The following is a 19378-nucleotide window of genomic DNA, read 5'->3' on the forward strand; positions in this document are numbered from 1 at the left end:
AGGCTAATTGATCATTAGAAATCCCTTTTGCAATTATGTTAGCACAGCTGAAAACTGATTAAAGCAGCAATAAAACTGGCCTTCTTTAGACTGGTTGAGTATCTGGAGCATCAGAGTTTGTGGGTTCGATTACAGGCTAAAAATGGCCAGAAACAAAGAACTTTCTTCTGAAACTCGTCAGTCTATTCTTGTTCTGAGAAATGAAGGCTATTCCATGCGAGAAATTGCCAAGAAACTGAAGAGCTGGTACAACGCTGTGTACTACTCCTTCACAGAACAGCGCAAACTGGCTCTAACCAGAATAGAAATAGTGGGAGGCCCCGGTGCACAACTGAGCAAGAGGACAAGTACATTAGAGTGAGAAACAGACGCCTCAAGTCCTTAACTGGCAGCTTCATTAAATAGTACCCGCAAAACACCAGTGTCAACGTCAACAATGAAGAGGTGATTCCGGGATGCTGACCTTCTAGGCAGAGTTCCTCTGTCCAGTGTCTGTGTTATTTTGCCCATCTTAATATTTTCTTTTTATTGGCCAGTCTGAGATATGGCTTAATCTTTGCAACTCTGCCTAGAAGGCCAGCATCCCGGAGTCGCCTCTTCACTGTTGACATTGAGACTAGTGTTTTGCGGGTACTATTTAAGCCATATTGTCAAAAACATTAACATTGAAAAATTCAGTAAAGAAAACAAAAAAGATGACAAATATTTGTTGAATTAAATGGATTCAAGGAGTTCTCACAAGCTGTACCTAAAAACTAAACTGGATATTCCAGGAGAGAGGTGTTGTTCACTCACCAAGACGCTTTAAAGCTAATACCACTTTAAAATTAGCTCCTTGTCCTGGAAAGAATTCCAGCTGATACAGGTTAAACTGTCCTTCAATGCTGCCCAAGATAAAGGCATACACTCAATTCCTGAAATGAATTTGAATGCGGGCCAATGGGCATATAGGGTTTGCGGTAAATTGTACTCTTCACATTTATGGTGGTGGGAACATGACAGGGTGACTGTCTGCTTAGTTTGGCTGACTTTTTGGCAGATTTCTTTTTACCACATCAGGAAGTAATTTGACTTCTTCATATTCCTGTAGTCATCTCTAAAATGACCATACATATCTTGCCTTGGAGCTATGGGAATGTCTTAGACATTCCAGCACAGTAATCACAATGCCATTATGAACGATAAAAGGATGGAGATAAATAATTGTAATTCTGGTATTGGATAAATATAACTTGGGGTTCAGTTTTTCAATGTACACAACCAATCTCACTTGTTTATTGGTCTTTGTGAACACATGTCTTTCCCAGATATACTAGTTTTCCCTATACTCTGCACAGCTTTCGGTTAGTTAGTCATCATACACTCCACCCACAATACATCACTGTGGGCAGCAGCGCCAGTGTGGTACATGGTTCCTGACATCATGCACCCATTTTACAGAGGAGTGACCTGAATTTCTTCAGCTCTTCTGAGAAAAGGCGGACTCTAAAGTGACTTGCTTTATGTAAGCTTCATAATCACAACACTTTGCAAAGGCTTCGATAATGCATACAACGTTTTACAGGGAAGCTACAGTAGTTTCAGTTTCTGTAATTGCAGGGGAAATAAACGGGTTGATGGTAAAGGTTAATGTCAGATGACTACATTGTTTCCCAGAATCCTCTCTGTGTTCAATGGAAATGACAAACTGCACGCGCGCATTGTGTGCATGTGTGATCTCAATTAGCCGGAGGGTATTAGCAGAGGGTTTTTTTAAAGGCAGAGGTTCCAGGGAGAGAAGAGAACCGGAGGGAGGTGGAAGATATTCCATTTATTAATTAAGAATTCAAAAACAACACTTCCTCATGACTCTCTCCCCAATCTCATGAATAATACAAAATATGCATGGTCCCCACAACCGGGCAGCCCGTGCCTGGACTACAAAGCTCACCCACTAGTCTCTGCAATCTGTTCTTAGTCTGTGGGAGGGAAAGAAACAAGGGAAACAAGGTCTGCAAAGAGAACTGTAGTGCTGGTCTGAACTCAGACAAAAACACATTCAGCTGAGAATGTGGGAAAGTTGAGCAATTTTACCAACATCTCACAAGTCAGAGCGACTCAACCTCAAAACAAATGCACCATTATCTGCTTTTAACTGCTGTTGATTTTTATTTATTATGGATCCCCATTAGCTGCTGCCAGAGCAGCAGCTACTCTTCCTGGGGTCCAGCAAAATGAAGGCAGTTGATTGCATCATCGGGGTGGGAAGATGGATGTGGGCTTGGGTGAAACTTTTAGTCAGAGACATTATTCAAAAAATAATCCTCTCATTAAATAAAGTGAACATTGGATCAGCATTAATCCAAAGAATTGAATATCATATTTCTGAATATGAATAATTTGAAGGATTCAATGGTAAAATATATTTTTCTCCATAGAGCAGTTGACTTTATATACCTGCATGCTGGCTAGACACATAGTTGTCACTTCACCAATTTTTTACATTCTTCAAAGCAGACAAACTTAGAAATGTGTAAAAAAAAAAAAAAAAAAATCTCCCCAATTTCGTGATTACAATCGTCTCGTCGCTGCAACTCCAACAGGCTCGGGAATGGTGAGTCATGCGTCCTCCGAAACAAGTGGCACTTCTTTACACCTGCTCGCTAAACCCGTAAGCCAGCTGCACCAATGTGTAGGAGGAAACACTGTTCAACTGACAAACGAAGTCAGCCTGTAATTGCCTAGCCCACCACAAAGAGTCTCTAGAGCCTGATGAGCCAAGTAAAGCCCACCCCCCCCCCCGAACCCTCCCCTAACCCGGACAACGCTGGGCCAATTGTGCGCTGCCCTATGGGACTCCTGGTCACAGTCGGTTGTGACACAGCCTGGGATCAAACCCTAGGCTGTAGTGACGACGCAACAGTGCGATGCAGTACCTTAGAATGCTGCGCCACTCGGGAGGCCAGTAGAAACCTTTTTTTTAACCAAAAAGGGTTCTCCTGTAGAGACAGCTGAATTACCCTTTTAGGTTCAAGACAGCACCTTTTTATTGTATTTTTTTTAACCACTTTTTCTCCCCAATTTCATGGTATCCAATTGGTAGTTACAGTCTTGTCCATACAGGAGTTGCAGTGATGGGACTCGGGAGAGGCTAATGTCGAGAGCCGTGCGTCCTCCGAAACACAACTCAGCCAAGCCGCACTGCTTCTTGACACAATGCCCGCTTAACCCGGAAGCCAGCTGCACCAATGTGTCGGAGGAAACACTGTGTACCTGGCGACCATGTCAGCGTGCATTGTGCCCGGCCCGCCACAAGAGTCGCAAGTGCGCGATGGGACAAGGACATCCCTGTCGGCCAAACCCACCCCTAACCCGGACAACGCTGGGCCAATGGGTCTCCCGGTCGCGGCCGGCTGCGACAGAGCCTTGACTCGAACCAGGATCTCTAGTGGCACAGCTAGCACTGCGATGCTGTGCCTTAGACCACTGCGCCACTCGGGAGGCCCAGCACCGTTTTTCTAAGAGTGTACTGTATATCCATTCGTTACAAGGGATACTTCCTCTCAAGAGAGCTTCACTTTGAATATGTGTGTGTCCGGGTTCTCCTTCACTGCAGCCCCCTAAAACTATGATGCAAATTCATATCCAATTCTGTTTTGGACCAGCGCATCCCTAGCCATGCACTTCTTATTATAGTCACATTACACATGCCTACAAGGGTAAGGACATCAGTCCACTTTCCTCATTCCGTTCCTAACTCAAACTAAACTGCACCTACAATTCAAAATGGGAGGAATTTGGGCTGTGAGGTAATCTTCAGAGCTCACCCATCATCTGATTATGGACTTTGGCCTTTCTCTCCAGTCATATTAATAAAGCTAATGGATCGTGGCTTTGCTTTATCAGGTGGCTGACAGCCAATAAGAACGCTTCCATCTAGGAGCGGTGTCCAATCAACATCAGTCTTTCACCACCGAAGCGGCGAGAGACGTGCCGGTCGCAGACAAAAACAATCAACAACCTCTAGGGGTCGAGTCGGCGGGGACAAAGTGAATATAATCTTTTTGCTCCGCTCTCGTTCTTCGACTCGTTCTTTTCCTCTTCAGCGCGACGGTGTGTGTGCCTCTCGCATTTCAAATCCTGCAGTGCTAACACAAATCCCATCATTTCTGTCTGGGCGCCTGTGTGATGCTGCCTCACGCTCCCCTGCACGTGATTGGTGCTCTGTGCTCATGCACGACTTTCACTGTCTCTGTTGCTGCTACTATGGCTGGATAACCCTTCCCCCACTACCACTCTAGCTCCTTTCCTCACATCCATCATCTTCTGCAAGAAGGAACACAGCCTTTATCTCTCTCTCACACACACACACTTGACTCAATTACAGGAGGGAACTGATAGCAAGCAAACACAACTTAGATATTGGAAAATATAATTGTCTAAAAAAAGGTGAGAAATATGCAAGCCTAAGTAAAAAAATAAATAATTGGGGTGTAAGCTATGCCAATAAGATACAATATTCCGTGGCCTGGCTGGTCTAGCTGTAATGCCGCAGCCTCAGGCACACGTCTACAATATCGGCATCCATACTCGCATGCAGTCAGAGACGGCCCTAAGGGGCAATTCACTTAGGTTAGGGCTGGCTCTGGCTGCATGTGGGTATGGATGTGGGTACGCAGACACGCGAGCCACTGTGGCACCTCATGTTGAATTCAGACTTTTTTTGTGGCCCCCACCCCCATCAAAAGTTGCCTGTCCCTTGTCTAGGTGGTACTTGTATCATATTTTAGCTAGCACTCTAGCATTCTAGTTATTTTTGACAGTCCTCCAACCGGGTTTCCTCATCACTACAAGTTAAAGATTTTGTAGTGTGGATACAGTAGCTGCTTACACCAAAACAATCCTCTAGGATCTCCACAAGTGCATAGTGCGTTGGGGATAGGGGTTCATTTGGGATTAGGCAATAGCCTGCATATTCAAACTCATATCCGTCGAAACTAAACATGATACGTGGTTGGGGGAAAAACACCACAACTTATAAGTTGCAATACCACGACAAGTCAAGCCAGGTCAGCTAGAAAGCTAAAACAGCAATGTACTGAGAGCAGTTGTTTATCATCTCAACCTTTCTGACCTCTGCCTGGGGAGCAAGTGTACAAGCAGTTATTTATGGTAGGCATGCTGCCATGCTCTTCTCACTTGCACTTTTACTTTCCAAACAGTTGTTAATATAGCAGCATTCAGTGCCAACAGTGAAGTAGCAAAGATTCTATATCAAGGTTCATTTCTTGGCAACGCTTCTTAGATATATCCTAATGATCAGAAATAAAAACACTGATATTTAATGCCTGAATGAGATCCAGGAAGAGTGTGTGTGTGTGTGTGTGTGTGTGTTATGGTATCTCAGATCAACAAAGGGTTAACAGAGACTGTGTAATGGCTTCCTACAGCCATCACAAGATGTGTTATTGATCCAGACAGGCAGGTCTGGTTGCTAGGCAGACATGATGCATTCCTTCTGCTCACTCAACGTCTGCGAGGAAGGATTTCCCAGAAACTGGAGCAGCAATGGTTAAAAGGCAGGGAGAAAAACATCATGGCTGACATCATGGACAAAAAAATAAAATAAAAGATTTACACCAAAACACAAACCACACTCTGGAACTCACTTCAGAACTCAAATAGCACAGAAATCATGTCATTATCATCAAAATAATATAGTGAATGTGTATACCTTAAAGAGATAGACTAGTTCACTATCACTGTTGATACAATCACTTTCTTTTTTTGCATGTCAGCAGTCAAGAGCAAAAACTGATGATGGAATGATGAAGTGTTTGAGTGACCTATCCCTGTGCATGATGCGCTGCTGGACCATGCTCAAGACCTGGCACAGTATGAACCAAGAACACACACCATCTGTGTGAAATAACGCTACTCAAATATGTACTCCGTTAGTACATATTTTGAAGCATTCATCGATGCAAGCTTCAACTGGAAGTATGCAAAGGAATATGACGCAACCACGTAAAAAATGACGCAAAATGTCAATCAATGGGGGACATTGTTTGAGCTGAAGTCTGATAAAATACACTGACTTCAGAATTAAATGTTTCCTACTTACATCTCATGTGTTGCTTGACAAAAATATTTTAACTTAATACAGTGTTAATTTTGGCATGTTAACCTGCCTACATACCGTAGATCCCAAGCCCATAATAATTCAATAGGGCTAACTACTACTGTTCGCTAGCCAGACAGCCACGAAGACATCTACCTTGCATAACATTCGTTTTAGCTGGCTAGCTAGATTATTACAATTCACATATCTAGCTGATAATTATGAAGTAAAAGGTTTGATTTGTGTATATCTTCGTCTATTATTGCCATTGTCCTGGCTGGAAGAAGGTTCCAGTGTGTGTGCGTGTGTCTATTTATCCACCTCTCTCAAATGTGTCAGGCTGTGTCCCATCCCAGGCCCATTCCTAACAATGATAGCGTGGTATGTAACCTAACGTATCAGGGGTAAAAGAAACAGCTGAGGGGCCTTTTTCTTTCTTTCGGGTCTTGAAATGAAAAAGTGAAGAAAAAAAAAAAACTGGCGGGGGAGGTTGTCTTCTGAACTGTTCAACCAATCCAGTAAATGTGGAGGGGTTAAGATGGAGTGTTCCACTGTTACCATCCAAAAGCAGAAGTCGCATTAAATGCGCTCTTTCCATTTCCCCTGAAAACCGGATGCATCCGGTGGTCTCAGCCCCGCTGAGGGTGCATGGGAAGAGGTGAGGCAAGGAATGTCACACCCTGAGTGGGTGTGTGTGCACCTGCGAGGAGGGAGATTACTTTGCCAAACCTGGCGACCTCACGCGAGCTGGAGGATTACACGCCCTAATCAGGTCAATCGTCCTCGCCTGCAGAAGGCTCAATAGCATTATGACCTTCCCTTGGCCAATCTCGACCCCGGGCTTAATTTTGACAGCTCCTCGTCTCTTTGTGTTGCATCAACCACCCTTAGTTTTCCCCATGCATACACGTGGAGTGGGTTTTGATTGACGTCGAGGTAAGCAAATAGCTATCACACTTTGAGTATCACTGATGGACGGTGTAGCCCAGTCAATGCCTGAAGGGTTTTCTGGAAGGTCAACTTGGACATACACTTAGCTGACCATGGGAAGGGAAATGGTGGTAGAACCAATGCTGTGACCTTCCACCGTAGATGGTATCTATGATGTTTACACCATAAAAATAGAATGACTAGAAAGGACAAAGCCGCTCAGACCACAGCACTGACAGTACACTCAATATGGCCGCCGGTCCGGTACACGCATCAAAGAACCTTGACTAGAATGGGAATGCCCTTCGACATTCTACTTCTAAGGTTTAAACTGAGGAATAATATCTGATTCAGCGTTACTCAAACTAAAAAAATATTAAAATGGGGACATTTTAGAAATTACCTTCAATTAATTTCTCTTATCAAAGTTAAAAGACCCAATAAATACATTAACTCAAAAAACACTTTTTTTTTTTAAACTGTTGTATTCAAACCCAACTATGAATACCACTGCAGTAATTATCTCTCTCCTCTTCACCATGTAGAAGTATGAATGGATGTCTAATATCCAATAATGGTTTTCAATGAGAACCCATGATGGCTCAGGTGCTCGTGCCCATAAGTAACACGCCCTTATCAGGTCAATTGCCTCCATGCATTCGGAAAGCATTTCAGGCCCCTAGACTTCTTACACATTTTGTTACGATACAGCCTTATTCTAAAGATTTAAATAGTTATTTTTCCCCCTCATCAAATCTACACACACACCCCATAATGTATTTTACTCACAACACACCTGGAGTGTGTCACCTGGCTATTCTATTTCGAAAGCAAATTAGGAGTGTACTTTGAAGAAAATATGCATTGTATCATTTTATTCTACCATTTAACAATGGCAGTTCAGGCATGCTTACTAATTTATACATTACGTACACTACCGGTCAAAAGTTTTAGAACACCTACTCATTCAAGGTTTTTTTTGTAGAATCAAAACATCAAACTTAAATATCACATGTAGTAGCAAAAAAAAAAAAGTCTTAAACAAATCAAAATATATTTTATATTTGAGATTCTTCAAAGTAGCCACCCTTTGCCTTGATGACAGCTTTGCACACTCTTCAATCAATCACAATCAAATGTTATTTGTCACATACACATGGTTAGCAGATGTTAATTCGAGTGTAGCGAAATGCTTGTGCTTCTAGTTCCAACAATGCAGTAATAACCAACGAGTAATCTAACCTAACAATTTCACAACAACTACCTTATACACACACAAGTGTAAAGGGATAAAGAATATGTACATAAAAATATATGAATGAGTGATGGTACAGAACGGCATAGGCAAGATGCAGTAGATGGTATAGAGTACAGTATATGCATACGAGAATATAATGTTTACATACTCTACATTACTCATAAGTGGCATTGTTTAAACTGGCTAGTGATACTTGTATTACATAAAGATGGCAAGATGCAGTAGATTGTATAGAGTACAGTATATACATATGAGATGAGTAATGTAGGGTACGTAAACATTATATTAAGTGGCATTGTTTAAAGTGGCTAGTGATAKATTTTTTACATACATTTTTCCATTATTAAAGTGGCTGGAGTTGAGTCAGTATGTTGGCAGCAGCTACTCAATGTTAGTGGTGGCTGTTTAACAGTCTGATGGCCTTGAGATAAAAGCTGTTTTTCAGTCTCTCGGTCCCTGCTTTGATGCACCTGTACTGACCTCGCCTTCTGGATGATAGCGGGTGAACAGGCAGTGGCTCGGGTGGTTGTTGTCCTTGATGATCTTTATGGCCTTCCTGTGACATCGGGTGTGAGGTGTCCTGGAGGGCAGGTAGTTTGCCCCGGTGATGCGTTGTGCTGACCTCACCACCCTCTGGAGAACCCTGCGGTTGTAGGCAGTGCAGTTGCCGTACAGGCGGTGATACAGCCCGACAGGATGCTCTCAATTGTGCATCTGTAGAAGTTTGTGAGTGCTTTTGGTGACAAGCCGAATTCCTTCAGCCTCCTGAGGTTGAAGAGGCGCTGTCTGTGTGGGTGGACCAATTCAGTTTGTCCGTGATGTGTACGCCGAGGAACTTAAAACTTACTACCCTCTCCACTACTGTCCCGTCGATGTGGATAGGGGGTGCTCCCTCTGCTGTTTCCTGAAGTCCACGATCATCTCCTTTGTTTTGTTGACGTTGAGTGTGAGGTTATTTTCCTGACACCACACTCCGAGGGCCCTCACCTCTCCCTGTAGGCCGTCTCTCGTTGTTGGTAATCAAGCCTACCACTGTAGTGTCGTCTGCAAACTTGATGATTGAGTTGGAGGCGTGCATGGCCACGCAGTCGTGGGTGAACAGGGAGTAGCAAGAGAGACTCAGAACGCACCCTTGTGGGGCCCCAGTGTTGAGGATCAGCGGMGTGGAGATGTTGTTACCTACCCTCACCACCTGGGGGCGGCCCGTCAGGAAGTCCAGGACCCAGTTGCACAGGGCGGGGTCGAGACCCAGGGTCTTGAGCTTGATGACGAGTTTGGAGGGTACTATGGTGTTAAATGCTGAGCTGTAGTCGATGAACATCATTCTCACATAGGTATTTCTCTTGTCCAGCTGGGTTAGGGCAGTGTGCAGTGTGGTTGCGATTGTGTCGTCTGTGGACATATTGAGGCGGTAAGCAAATTGGAGTGGGTCTAAGGTGTCAGGTAGGGTGGAGGTGCTATGGTCCTTGACTAGTCTCTCAAAGCACTTCATGATGACGGAAGTGAGTGCTACGGGGCGGTAGTCGTTTAGCTCAGTTACCTTAGCTTTCGTGGGAACAGGAACAATGGTGGCCCTCTTGAAGCATGTGGGAACAGCAGACTGGGATAAGGATTGATTGAATATGTCCGTAAACACACCAGCCAGCTGGTCTGCGCATGCTCTGAGGACGCACGCGGCTGGGGATGCCGTCTGGGACTGCAGCCCTGCGAGGGTTAACACGTTTAAATGTTTTACTCATGTCGGCTGCAGTGAAGGAGAGTCCATCGGTTTTGGTAGCGGGCCGTGTCAGTGGCACTGTATTGTCCTCAAAGAGAGCAAAGAAGTTGTTTAGTCTGTCTAGGAGCAAGACATCCTGGTCCACGATGGGGCTGGTTTTCTTTTTGTAATCCGTGATTGACTGTAGACCCTGCCACATACCTCGTGTCTGAGCCGTTGAATTGCGACTCTACTTTGTCTCTATACTGACGCTTAGCTTGTTTGATTGCCTTGCGGAGGGCATAGCTACACTGTTTGTATTCGGTCATGTTTCCGGTTACCTTGCCCTAGTTAAAAGCAGATTCGCGCGAATGCTGCCATCAATCCACAGTTTCTGGTTTGGGAATGTTTTAATAGTTGCTGTGGGTACGATATCGCCGATGCACTTGCTAATAAACTCGCTCACCGAATCAGCGTATTCGTCAATGTTGTTGTTTGACGCAGTGCGGAACATATCCCAATCCACGTGATCGAAGCAATCTTGAAGCGTGGAATAAGATTGGTCAGACCAGCGTTGAACAGACCTGAGCGCGAGAGCTTCCCGTTTTAGTCTCTGTCTATGGGCTGGGAGCAACAAAATGGAGTCGTGGTCAGCTTTTCCAAAAGGAGGGCGGGGGAGGGCCTTATATGTGTCGCGGAAGTTAGAATAACAATGATCTAGGGTTTTACCAGCCCTGGTAGCACAATCGATATGCTGATAGAAGGGAGTCTTGTTTTCAGATTAGCCTTGTTAAAAATCCCCAGCTACAATGAATGCAGCCTCAGGATATGTGGTTTCCAGTTTACATAGTCAAATAAAGTTTGTTCAGGACTGTCGATGTGTCTGCTTGGGGGGGGGGGGAATATATGCGGCTGTGATTATAATCGAAGATAATTATTTAATAGAAATGCGGTCGACATTTGGTTGTGAGGAATTCTAAGTCAGGTGAACAGAAGGACTTGATTTCCAGTATGTTGTTGTTATCACACCACGTCTTGTAAATCATAAGGCATACCCCCCCGCACCTCTTCTTACCAGAAAGATGCTCGTTTCTGTCGGCGCGATGCGTGAAGAAACCAGCTGGCTGTACCGACTCTGATAGCGTGTCTCGAGTGAGCCATGCTTCCGTGAAGCAAAGAACGTTACAGTCTCTTATGTCTCTGGAATGCTACCCTTGCTCGGATTTCATCAACCTTGTTGTCAAGAGACTGGGCATTGGCGAGTAGTATGCTCTGGAGCGGTGCGCGATGTGCCCGTCTCCGGAGCCTGACCAGAATACCGCTTCGTCTGCCCCTTTTACGGCGACGTTGTTTTGGTTCGCCGGCAGGGATCCGATCCATTGTCCTGGGTGGTGGGCAAAACAGAGGAACCGCTTCGGGAAAGTCGTATTCCTGGTCGTAATGATGGCGAGTTGACGTTACTCTTATATCCAGTAGTTCCTCCCGACTGTATGTAATAAAAACTTAAGATTACCTGGGGTACCAATGTAAGAAACAACACGTAAAAAAACGAAATACTGCAGTTTCCGAGGAACGCAAAGCGAGGCGGCCATCTCTGTCAGCGCCGGAAGTATAGCCTCTTGGCATTCTCTTGTGTACCTTCCCAAACTTTTTATAGTTCCGTACACCTTCAAACATTCAACCTCCAGCTGCGTACCCCCTCCAGCACCAGGGTCGGCGCACTCTCAAATGTTGTTTTTTGCCATCATTGTAAGCCTGCCACACACAATAGCATACATTTATTAAACATAAGAATGAGGGAGAGTTTGTCACAACCCGGCTTGTGGGAAGTGACAAAGAGCTCTTATAGGACCAAGGCACAAATAATAATAATAATCAATAATTTTGCTCCTTACTTAGCAATCTTACATATAAAACCTTATTTGTTCATCAAAAATTGTGAATAACTCACCACAAGTTAATGAGAAGGGTGTGCTTGAAAGGATGCACATAAATCTGCAATGTTGGGTTGTATTGGAGAGAGTCTCAGTCTTAAATAATTTCCCACACACAGTCTGTGCCTGTATTTCGTTTTCATGCTAGTGAGGGCCGAGAATCCATAGGTACGTGGTTGCAAAGGGCATCAGTGTCTTAACAGCACGATTTGCAAAGGCAAGATACTCTGAGCGCAGCCCTATGCAGAAATCCGGCAGGGGCTTCTGATTACATTTTTTAAAATTGTTGCAATTTCGATGAGGCTCTCTTGTTCAGATATCGGTAGGTGGACTGGAGGCAGGGCATGAAAGGGATAACAAATACAGTTTGTGTCGTCTGTTTCTGGAAAGTACCTGCATAATTGTGCACCCATCTCACTCAGGTGCTCCGCTATATCACATTTGACATTGTCCGTCTGCTTGAGTTCATTGCACACAAAAAAAAAATCATACAATGATGGAAAGACCTGTGTGTTGTCCTTGTTAATGCAGACAGAAAAGAGCTCCAACTTCTTAATCATAGCCTCAAGTTTGTCCCACACATTTAATATAGTTGCGGAGAGTCCCTGTAATCCTAGATTCAGATCATTCAGGTGAGAAAAAACATCACCCAGATCGCCAGTCGTGTGAGAAACTCGTCATCATGCAAGCGGTCAGACAAGTGAAAATTAAGGTCAGTAAAGAGAACTTTAAGCTCCTCTCAATTAAAAAAAAAAACYTGTCAATACTTTGCCCCTTGATAACCAGCGCACTTCTGTATGTTGTAAAAGCATTACATGGTCGCTGCCCATATCATTGCATAATGCAGAAAATACACAAGAGTTCAGGGGCCTTGCTTTAACAAAGTTAACCATCTTTACTGTAGTGTCCAAAACGTCTTTCAAGCTGTCAGGCATTCCCTTGGCATAAAGAGCCTCTCGGTGGATGCTGCAGTATACCCAAGTGGCGTCGGGAGCAACTGCTTGCACGCGCCTTACCACTCCACTATGTCTCCCTGTCATAACATTTGCGCCATCAGTACAGATACCATTAAATGGACTTTGGTGGTCAAGATGTGATGTCACAAAGCTGTCCAGACACTTTAAAAATATTCACTTCTGTTGTCCTGGTTTCCAGTGGTTTGCAGAAGAGGATGTCTTCCTTAATTGACCCCCCATAAACGTAACGGACATATACCAGGAGCTGTGCCAGGAAAAAAACCACATCTGACTCATCCAGCTGTAACGCATATAATTCACTGGCTTGTATGTGAAGCAGTAATTGTTTTCAAGACATCTCCTGCCATGTCACTGATCGTCATGAAACAGTGTTGTTTGATGAAGGCATTGTCTGTATAGTTTTTTGGTGGCCTTTCCCCCCAGCATTGTCGCAGCCATATCCACGGCAGCAGGAAGAATTAAGTCCTCCACAATAGTATGGGGCTTGCCTGCCTAGCCACTCGGTAGCTCACCATATAAGACGCTTCTAGTCCCTTCTTATTAAATGGTATCTGTGGCTTTTATACATGTCTTACTACTTGAAAGAGTCGTTATTCTTGCTCAAAAAAAACTGGCAATTTTTTTTATTGGCATGTTTTGTTCTAAACGTCTGCACAAGAGTGAAGGTTTCATCGAGTTGGTGAGATAGCACTTTTGCACATATAACACACTGTGGCTGAGGAAAGGCACTACTCAATCCCATTTTCCCCCCTCATTTCTCAATCTACACACAACAACCCCATAATGCCAAAGCAAAAACAGATTTAGATGTATTTTTGCAAATGTATTTGCATAAGTATTCAGACCCTTTATTCAGTACTTTGTTGAAGCACCTTTGGCAGGGATTACAGCATCGAGTCTTCTTGAGTATGAGGCTACAAGCTTGGCACACCTGTAATTGGGGGAGTTTCTCCCAAACTTCTCTGCAGATCCTCTTAAACTTGGTCAGGATGGATGGGGAGCGTCGCTGTACAGCTATGTTCAGGTCTTTCCAGAGATGCTCGCTCGGGTTCAAGTCCGGGCTCTAGCTGGGCCACTCAAGGACATTCAGAGACTTGTCCCGAAGCCACTCCTGCGTTGTCTTGGCTGTGTGCTTAGGGTCATTCTCCTGTTGGAAGGTGAACCTTCACCCCAGTCTGAGGTCCTGAGTGCTATGGAGCAGGTTTTCATCAAGGATCTCTCTGTACTTTGCTCAGTTCATCTTTTCCTCGATCCTGACGAGTCTCCCAGTCCCTGCCGCTGAAAAACATCCCCACAACATGATGCGGCCACCACCATAAAAAATAAAAAAAGTAAGCTAAGAACAAATTCGTATTTACAATGACAACCCGAACGACACTGGGCCAATTGTGCGCTGCTCTTCCAATCACGGCTGGTTGTGATACAGCCTAGAATCGAACCAGGGTCTGTAGTGATGCCTCTAGCACTGAGATGCAGTGCCTTAGACCGCTGTGCCACTCGGAAGCCTAAGTAACATGACGCTTGGCATTCAGGTCAAAGAGTTCAATCTTGTTTCTCATGGTCTGAGAGTCTTTAGGTGCCTTTTGGCAAACTCCAAGCGGGCTGTCATGTGCGTTTTACTGAGGAGTGGCCTCCGTCTGGCCACTCTACCATAAAGGCCAGACTGGTGGTGTGCTGCAAAGATGGGAGAACTTTCCAGAAGGACAACCGAGATGGTTGAACTCTAGAGCTCTGAGTGACCATCAGGTTCTTGCTCACCAAGGCCCTTCTCCCACGATTGCTCAGTTTGGCCAGGTGGCCAGCTCTAGGAAGAGTCTTGGTGGTTCAGAACTTCTTCCATTTAAGAATGATGGAGGCCACTGTGTTCTTGGGGACCTTCAATGCTGAAATGTTTGGGTATCCTTCCCCAAATCTGTGCCTAGACTCAATCCTGTCTCGGAGCGCTACGGACAATTCCTTTGACCTCATGGCTTTGTTTTTGATCTGACATGCACCGTCAATTGTGGGACCTTATATAGACAGGTGTGTGCCTTTCCAAATCATGTTGAATCAATTGAATTTACCACAGGTGGACTCCAATCAAGTTGTAGAAACAGCTCAAGGATGATCACTGGAAACAGGATGCACCTGAGCTCAATTTTGAGTCTCATAGCAAAGGGTTTGAATACTAATGTAAATAAAGGTATCAGTTTCAATTTTTAATACATTTGTAAAACTTATGTAAAAAACTGTTTTTGCTCATTGAAAGCAAGTCTAAGGAGCGGTAGATCTGTTCCATGCGCACCATTTCTATGCTTCCCGTTCTTACATTTTGTTTTCGGATATTTTACTTTGTTTTGTACACCAGCTTCAAAACAGCTGAAAATATATTTAACAGCGGTTTAGATGGAACAATGATTCTCTACACTATACTTGTTTGTTTTGTCACAAAAACTGAAATTAGGTGAACTTTTAGAATTTTTGCAACCAAGAAATGGTGGAGCGATTTCTGCATAGTGCATCTTGATAGGGATATTGCTAACATGCTCGTAGATAACGCAATGACTGGAAGTCTGTGGGTAACGCTAGTTATTATTGGCTCGCAAAACTACCCCTAACTTTCTTCATATATGACAGAGACATACAAACAATATTCACAGTTCATTTGACTCTGGGGAAGTAGATAAAGGGCATTATTGCCAAAATCCCAAAGTATCCCTTTAAGCACCGAAGACATGTGACTCTGGTCATGCACATGTAATAGGTTAGCATTAGCCTAGCCCGCACTGTTAGCCTAGCAATAGCATATCAGAGGACCTTCTTTGCTGCGGCAATCAACCATGTTATACAGTACATTTGTAATCTAACACTGTTAGCCTTGCGGTAGTGTAGCAGTGAACCTTCTTTGATACAGCCGCAAACCACCATGCTACATATGAGTGATGGGGGAGGGGAAATAGAACACATGGCTTACATAACAAGACACAGACCATTGTGAGCAGCACATCAGGCTCATCATTAAGGGTAGGCTTTAAACTCATGCGATCTGTCCACATACAGTGTGCCAACGCTAGCTAGCACCGCAGCCCATTTTGTGAAATTTCCAGCTAATTACATTGGCAATGGTATGTCTGAGCACAGGTCTCCACTGAAAGAGACCTTGCTTAGTATCACCCCGCTCGCAGAGGCCTTGAATTCATTCCCTGCACATTGTATAATCACAGAGGAAAGTAGAGAGGGAGAGTGATGGCACATGCCCTTGACACAGACACAAATGAACACACACCTTGAGGGAGGGTGGCAGCAGAATGACAACAATAAGGGGAGCATCACAGCCCAGTAAAAAACACAGCTGCTTTCTCTCAGCAAGCTGACCAGGCTTATCCGTAGATAGACACCCTACTGTAAATCAGGCCTCTCTCCATCCCATTTAAATTACAACTATATCTAAAGGCTAGCAGAAATACAACACAATCGAAGGACATTTTGATATATATACACACACACACAAAAACAGAGCCAGGATTCATAAAGGTCTGAGTAGGAATGATAATCTAGGATCAGAATTTTCCTTTTAGATAATAGTGAATGGACAGGGGTGATCGGGGCACGTATTTAGTGTCTCGGAGTAGATGTGCTGATCTAGGATCAGGTCCTCCATGTCCTTATTCATTATGATCTAAAAGGCAAAACTGATCCCAGATCAGCACTGCCTCCTACTCTGAAACACTTTGTGAATATGGCCCAGATGTTTTCAAGTGGGACTTCTGTAAAATAACATAATTTGATGGTGCATTGCAGGAAAGAAGTTAATCGTAGCTAAACAATGACATGTCATCCATATACACATGTTGCCGTCTTCAAAACCTGTGCTTCACGTACAACCTCGTAAACAGAAGGAAGGCTTTGTTCAATTGTTCAGTTCTATTCCTTCAGCGCTACAGAGATGATCAAAGAATGCCATCAATTATGAGAGAAATACCTTCCCAAAACATCAAAGTGTACAGTGGTAGAACATTCCTCTGTGTAAATGTCTTTCAAGATTTTCGGGAAGGGGCGCATTATATTAGGCAGTGATAGAAGCATCATTATATAGCCCCAACTCAGTGTTTCCCCTACAACAATTGTATAAATAAAATTACAGCATCTTAGGTACATCTTTGTAAGTATTAAGAGGGTTGAATCTCACACCAACAGTTGATGGATAGGGCATAAGCAGAAATGTTCAGTATATTAATGAAGACTGCAGAGAACCTATCTTCAATGCTTTTTGGCAGAGCTCTTCACACAGCAAAAAAAGGGGTTCTACTAATCTAACATATGGAATTGTTTTAAGATCATCATACCAAGGATCATTTAGCTATTTGATTTAATTTTAGGATCCCTTTAGGCATAAATATTTGATGAAAAATTGCATTTGGCCTTAATGCTAATAGCACAAAGAAACATATTGAATAACAGATTCATACATGGAAAAACAGTCAAAGAAATCTATCAAAAGGAAGTTTGTTCGGTGTCAGTCCTATATCTGAGAGATAAGAAAGATCAGGAAATTATATATATATTTTTTTATTTACCCATATTTAACCAATTTGTTTTCGCACTAAACTACTTCCATATATACTTGCATTCATTTTTTATTAGAGCAAAACAACCGACATATATGCATTTGTGAGAGTCTCACCTTTCCATCGAGGGGTCATATTAGTGTGTAGCCCAAACTGTTCGGACGCTACAGACGTTTGTGAGAAGAACGATTTTCGGGATGTCTCACGGTCTGACAAACACTGCTGTCYTTCGGCCACCTTCCACCGCAGATGTGGAAGGCTGCCATTGGCGGATGTGGTGGATTGAGACGCAGCCCATGCCAGAAAATAGATATCTCTAGCTTAAACAGACAGATTTTGATGGGGATTTTTTTCCAACGCTAATTAGATTTCCATGGGGGGGCGGACATCGACTCTAGGGGGTTAACCCAATTTTTCAACTGAATCCATATCCAAATTTTTAGGCGGCGGTAGGGAGACTCACCTATACAATGTTAGGGAAACACTGAAGTGACCTACATAAAGGACATGTTCTCTCATTGGCTGACAGTCTGGACTATTAATGCGTGTGGGCCTGCCTGCCGTGAGCCTGCCTGCCGTGAGCCTGCCTGCCGTGGGAAAGACAGCATCCTCATTATACCATCTGCAATGGAGTACTGCTCTGCAATCTGTGCATGTGATAGGAGGAGAGGCACGACTGCTGCAGCCTCCCTCTCCCCCTCTGCTACTCACCCCCCACAAAAAAACATATCACAGCTCAGCTCTGCTACACACCACAAGTCACCCAGGGCACCTCAAAGTGTCATTGGCCTAATGAAAAAACACCAGGATGCGAAGTAAAAGATTCAGGATTCTGCTAAAAGCTTTCCTTTGGAAAGGTTTGGTCCTTAGAAAGTGCAGGCAAGTGTGGCATTGATGGATGCAATCAACGACCAGCTGGTGTGATTGAAATAACACAAATGACTAAAGGCGACAACTGAACTTCAAGGCAAATCAAAACCGGTTCATGGAACAGGTTGATAAAAGGGTTGTGTTACAGGCTCTTAGTACCAGGTCAATATTATAACAAGGCATATAACTACCTGACATGAATGAGATGGCGTTTGTCTCATGAGGGTTTTAATGTGCCATTCAACAACAGGTTTTGGAATAACTAATGTTCACTCAAAAAGTACATTTTAGTATTTTGTTCATTCGTCCATTGTTAATACAATACCATTTTTATTTTCATTTCCACAGTCAAGATTAAGACCAAGCACTTTCAGTACATAGGGAAAAAATGTGGATGCGTTTGAGTGAACTATCCCTTTAAAAAAAACTGGTAACCCATAGTCACAAGTGGACATGGTGAATCACTGGCTAAAAACATCCAAAATGATTTGTTGGATAAATCCAAATGACTAAATTACTGAGGAGGAAAAAACATGACAACGACGTCTCCTTTTCCAAATAGCGCATCTCTATATTCAACATTTTAGCGTTATCCTCATTTTCTCTTTGTTAACATAAATGTGATATTGCTATGTTGTCACTTAGACCTTAGCTTTGGGCAGCACATTAAATATGTCTGTACAAATCAATCTGAATCATTGATTCCCATTATATGCTATTGGATGGGGACAAATTCCATCTGCTGACACAGCAACTGAATAGCAATTAAAGTCATTTTGTTTGTTTCAACCTCAACATCTTGTAGAGAGCACTATTCTAAATGACAGGAAGGCTTATGGTTGAGCTGGAAGCAGCACAGAGGTCCAACTACTCTTTGAAAACAGTTTTGCTTTATATCATAACTGTTGGTTTTTCCATATACTGGAACATCCATTTTGATGTTTCATAGTTTGTCTATTTTCTACATATGAACACAGTCCATCATGAGCAATAATTGTCCATCTAATAGAAAAGATCATGTTCTCAAAACAGTTCTACTGTCTGTCCTCGAAAGTGCACCAAAACG

The 19378-nt window shown here is 43.5% G+C and overlaps 1 protein-coding gene across 10 annotated transcripts in view; it reads right to left on the minus strand.

Moving 5' to 3' along the window:
• kif1b (kinesin family member 1B) overlaps nucleotides 1-19378 on the minus strand; it is a 115838-nt gene that overhangs the window by 94193 nt on the left and 2267 nt on the right. The gene's annotated exons all lie outside the window — the stretch shown is intronic.

Source organism: Salvelinus sp. IW2-2015, linkage group LG7 (assembly GCF_002910315.2).
Source record: "Salvelinus sp. IW2-2015 linkage group LG7, ASM291031v2, whole genome shotgun sequence".
Lineage (NCBI taxonomy): Eukaryota > Metazoa > Chordata > Actinopteri > Salmoniformes > Salmonidae > Salvelinus > Salvelinus sp. IW2-2015.